The sequence below is a fragment of the Salvelinus alpinus genome, chromosome 23, assembly GCF_045679555.1.
Source record: "Salvelinus alpinus chromosome 23, SLU_Salpinus.1, whole genome shotgun sequence".
Lineage (NCBI taxonomy): Eukaryota > Metazoa > Chordata > Actinopteri > Salmoniformes > Salmonidae > Salvelinus > Salvelinus alpinus.
In genome coordinates, this window is record NC_092108.1 from 43737915 (window position 1) to 43743914 (window position 6000).

The following is a 6000-nucleotide window of genomic DNA, read 5'->3' on the forward strand; positions in this document are numbered from 1 at the left end:
CCATACTACTGATAAACAACAGTGGTATACTGTCATTCAAAGCCAGAGGCAGCCATTGTACAATATACAGTGTAAAATAATCCATGCCGTTCTGTGCCCCATATACTGAATACAGTACTCTCATACTAAAGTACACAATCCAAATATAACAGACAGAGGTTAATAACCTTAGGCATCTCATATCATCCAGCTAACACAATGTCATCCCCATATTGCGTTATGTACCAAAACATCACCTCAAAATAGTATACAGACCTGTTAGTAAGTAGTGCAGCTACCTGTTACATTCCTCAAATCATTGGCCTGTGATACTACGTGACGAATTGAACTGACAACATCATACATTTTGTGTTATTCATATTTCACATAGTAAACAAACAATTAGTTATCCTCATTTACTCGGCTGTGTCCGGGGACGCTTCAGGGTTGGGCAGCTGCCTCGGGAACCTTTTTACAACATTTCTCAACGTTCCCCCTTCACATAAATGAAACAGGCACTGACTAGCACATAATCAGGATGTCTAGAGGCCGTCTGAGAGCGCACAAATTATTGTGAAAAGCTGTAGGAATCAACGGTTTCGGGGTCTTCGGAGACTGTTTGGCTGGCAGGAGCTGCCATAGCTGGAGGACTTGTAATCTCACAGCCCCCTAAACATTGCAGCCAATTATTTAGTAGAAACAGGCACATCCCAGGACAACCCAGGGCCCTTGAACAGCACAGTGGAGTGGGAATAGTAATTATGTCTCAAAATCATAGGTAATTTGTCTCTTTTGAAAGGTATTTACTACACCATACAAGTATCAAGTACACTGGCGTTATCCGTAGTCTATTTCACTGGTGATACTTGTTTTTGCAGTTGTCGAGCTTAGTGGCAAGTTCGTGAGGAGTTTGTACCATAGATGGGGTTTGAACTAAACGACCCAAACACCCATGGTGAACGTTGTTTTTTTACTATACCCTCGGTAAGCTGTCTCTTGTATTAAGTTGGAATTCACTGAAGCATTGAGAAAGCGCATGTAGAGCTACTAAGGTAGCATTAGCGGTTAAGAGCGTTTGGTCAGTAACCGGAAGGTTGGTTCAGTGAAATGCTGGTTCCAGGCAGCAAGGTGGAAAAATCTGCTGTTCTGCACCGATGATGTTGATTAAGGCAGCCCCGTACCTCTCGGATTCAGAGACGGCCACTGGCATGCTGAAGAAGTGTGCTCTTCATGGATGAATCCTGGTTTCAACTGTACCGGGCAGATGGTAGATGACATTGTGTGGGCGAGCAGTTTGCTGATGTCAATGTTGTGAATAGCGTGCCCCGTGGTGGTGGGGTTAAGGTATGGGCAGGCATAAGCTACAGACAATGAACACAATTGGATTTGAATGCACAGAGATACCGTGATGAGATCCTGAGGCCCATTGTCGTGCCATTCATCCATTGCCATCACCTCATGCACGGCCCCATGTCGCAAGAATCTATACACAATACCTGATAGATGAAAATGTCCCAGTTCTTCCATGTCCTGCAAACCCACCAGACATGTCACCCATTGAGCATGTGTGGGATGCTCTGGATCGACGTGTACGACAGCGTGTTCCTGTTACCACCAATATCCAGTAACTTCACACAGCCATTGTAGAGGAGTGGGACAACATTCCACAGGCCACAATCAACAGCCTGATCAGCTCTATTTAAAGGAGATGTGTCGGGCTGCATGAGGCAAATGGTGGTCACATCAGATACTGACTGGTTTTCTGATCCACGGCCCAACTTTTTTTTAAGGTATCTGTGACTAACAGATACATGTCTGTATTCCCAGTTATGTGAAATCCATAGATTACAGCCTAATGTATTTATTTAAATTGACTGATTACCTTAAACAGTTGAAGTTGGAAGTTTACATACACTTAGGTTGGAGTCATTAAAATTAGTTTTTCAACCACTCCACACATTTCTTCGTAACAAACTATAGTTTTGGCAAGTCGGTTAGGACATCTACTTTGTGCATGACACAAGTAATTTTTCCAACAATTGTTTACAGACAGATTATTTCACTTATAATTCACTGTATCACAATTCCAGTGGGTCAGAAGTTTGCACACACTAATTTGACTGTGCATTTAAACAGCTTGGAAAATTCCAGAAAATGATATCATGGCTTTAGAAGCTTCTGATAGGCTAATTGACACAATTTGAGTCAATTGGAGGTGTACCTGTGGATGTATTTCAAGGCCTACCTTCAAACACAGTGCCTCTTGGCTTGACATCATGGGAAAATCAAAAGATATCAGCCAAGACCTCAAAAGAAATTGCAGACCTCCACAAGTCTGGTTCATCCTTGGAAGCAATTTCCAAATGCCCGAAGGTACCACGTCCATCTGTACAAACAATAGTATGCAAGTATAAACACCATATGACCACGTCATATCGCTCAGGAAGGAGACGTGTTCTGTCTCCTAGAGATGAACGTACTTTGGTGCAAAAAGTGCAAATCCCAGAACAACAGCAAAGGACCTTGTGAAGATGCTGGAAGAAACAGGTACAAACGTATCTATATCCACAGTAAAATGAGTCCTATATTGACTTAACCTGAAAGGCCGCTCAGCAAGTAAGAAGCCACTGCTCCAAAACCGCCATAAAAAAGCCAGACTACGGTTTGCAACTGCACATGGGGACAAAGATCGTGCTTTTTGGAGAAATGTCCTCTGGTCTGATGAATAAAATTGTAAAATTGTTTGGCCATAGTGACCATCGTTATGTTTGGAGGAAAAAGGGGGAGGTTTGCAAGCCGAAGAACACCACCCCAACTGTGAAGCACGGGGGTGGCAGCATCATGTTGTGTGGGTGCTTTGCTGCAGGAGGGACTGATGCACGTCTCAAAATAGATGGCATCATGAGGTAGTAAAATGATGTGGATATATTGAAGCAACATCTCAAGATATCAGTCAGGAAGTTAAAGCTTGGTCGCAAATGTGTCTTCCAAATGGACAATGACCCCAAGCATACTTCCAAAGTTGTGGCAGAATAGCTTAAGGGCCACAAAGTCAAGGTATTGGAGTGGCCATCACAGAGCCCTGACCTCATCCTATAGAAAATGTATGGGCAGAACTGAAAAAGCGTGTGCGAGCAAGGAGGCCTACAAACCTGACTCAGTTATACCAGCTCTGTCAGGAGGAATGGGCCAAAATCCACCCAAATTATTGTGGGAAGCTTGTGGAAGGCTACCCAAAATGTTTGACCCAAGTTAAACAATTTGAAGGCAATGCTACCAAATACTAATTGAGTGTATGTGAACTTCTGACCCACTGGGAAATAAAAGCTGAAATATATCATTCTCTCTACTATTATTCTGACATTTCACATTCGTAAAATAAAATGGTGATCCTAACTGACCTAAGACAGGGCATTTTTACTCAGATTAAATATCAGCAATTGTGAACAACTGAGTTTAAATGTATTTGGCTAAGGTGTATATAAACTTCCGACTTCAACTATAACTCAGTCAAATCTTTGAAATTGTTTTATGTTCCGTTTATATTTTTGTCCAGTGTAATAAAGCAGTGATCCAGAAACAGAACTTCTCGTTAGTTTAGCATATGCCCGACTTGATTCCATTACCAACCTGAAGTCCAATTTGTGGTAATGGGAAGAAGGTGCAACGGAATGTCAATGTGACCGACTTTGGTTTGAACCAGGATCTCCTTCATATCCCTCTGAGCTCAAGCCTTTAGCTTGGAGAGCTAACACAGGTTTTCAGGTCTGGGGCAAGGTTACTCATCGTGCAAACGTGTTTCAGCAAAGTACCTTATTGTATTATTATCATAATCTCCAATTTGCCACAATAGACTGATCATTTGGGACGATTTCTAGCTGAATTGTTCAATGGGAACCAGGTACCTGTAAATGTCCAAAGGTTTAAAAGGGTTGCTCATTAGATTTGGGCTCCTATTGTGAGCCTGGTTAGTATCCCCCCAAACACAACCCAGATGCCCTTGCACAACCTAATGACAGCATAAATCAACTGTACAGCGCCTTCACTCGTAATCTGTCCACAAATTCATGGGCCCCCATCCCATTTTAATTCCGTCCCTGCCGGTGCAGTGCACCCTAACTCAAATTGCAGCACTATAGGACTTGAAACTCGATAAAAAAAGCGGAAATTGAGGCACATTCCTTTGAAAGCGAAACGTCTCTTTATTCCTTGGAGGTTGATGCGTCTGCAGTAAGCTTGCACAGTTTGCAGATGATGATGATGATGAAAGGGGTTTCAAGTCTGGCTGAAGATGAAAGAGATGACTTTGCTTCTCTCCAGGCTCATTATTCTCAATTTAGGTGTCTTTCCGCAGAGTACTTCTCTCCTCCCCTCCTTTTCCCTCTTCCCTCCCTCCTTCACTGTCAGATCCCTCGCTCCGGCTGAATGAATGAAGTCGTCTTCACTTAGGGGTCCGCTAATAGGATCAGAGTGATGCCCAAATGATTTTGTTAGACAAATTGAGACAAATGTACAGAAATTTGGTTGACGGTTGGCAGACATGCTGCTTTGATGAGAACAGGTAGATAATGAATTAGAAGGGGGGATCTTCATGATTGACAAACATATATTTTGAAACATGAATGCAAAGAAAGTTGTTGGTTTGATCCTTGGCTCATTGATTTCGATGCCCCAGCAACTAACAAGAACATGTATTTACATCAATGATTTCAGCACGATCATAACTCCAGAGAGGTGTATCTCGCTCTGTCCTTCGAGACACATTTCATGACTGACAATTTAAGCTGTGCCTCGATTAATTGGCTCCCATTTGGGCCGGTCCTCCAAGAGGACTGTAACCGTATGCTAATTCCGCAACTTTAAAAGCAAGTGAAATACATCAGCCAGGCTTAACTATATAGACGTTTTATTAGTGCTTAGGCAGATGGGTAATGACCCTCGACAATAATAAAATGTGTTTTATAATGTCCCAAATCTTACCCCTTAGAACCATGGGTATACAGTGTGTGGTAAGGTGAGACACTTGCGAGTACTTGCATTTGTCACATCTCTTATTGATTCCATGTGTTCTTATAGAAAATGAGAAGATAGGCCATGTAATATCACCATTCCCTGAGTTACTTGTCCCTATCTACCGATTCAATTAAACCGAACAAAGAGGTCCTCAAAGAATGATTTCCGGGCTTCACATTTTGCAGTCAGATGCAATCAGTGCAATTGCTGCAAAAATGTATAAATTGCCCATTGCCACTAAAGCCCTAATATTCAGTATAAAAGCCTCAAATGCAGAGGCACTTTTCATTTGCCAAAGACAGCATATGTTTGCAATTAGTGTATGTCAAAGATGGAATCAAAACAGTAATTAAAATTGACACCAGAACGGCACATAGAAAATGTGCAGCATTGTTTTTCTGACAGTGTGGCATAAACATTGCCTGGCATTGTCGCTTGTCTTTATTATCGCTGTTCTGAACAATATAACACATTACCGTGTCTCCCCAAATTACAACAAATCCCCAAATGTTCTGAAAATAACATTCAAAAGTTTTAATTAGCGTACTGTATAGCCAGCATTGGCCACCGATGGAGATTGCCGTGTGAGCTAATTAAAGGATAGCTCAACCAAATTACAAATGTACATGTGTTTCCTTTCCAAATAGACAAAAAAAAAAAAATGTAACGTGGATGAACTATCCCTTTAAATCAACCAGCATGTGTTATCGTATTCCTATTTCCCCTTATATCCATGCTAGTGGAATGATTACCAGAGACTCGTGTTTAGAGGTGGCCAAGTGGCTTGTTGAGGTCATCCGATTAATCCCTTGTTGAAAATGAAACTCTCCTTCAAAATGGAAGGAATTAATAGACATCCCCCTCAAAAGCTCTTTTCTCCATTATCCTTCTATGTCAAGTAGGCCTACAGAGGTGGAGGAGTACTAGGCACAGTATGATAAGCACAGAGACTCATTATTACCAAAAAACTCTTCAGCTCTATATTGAGACTCTACACAGCGCTGAAAA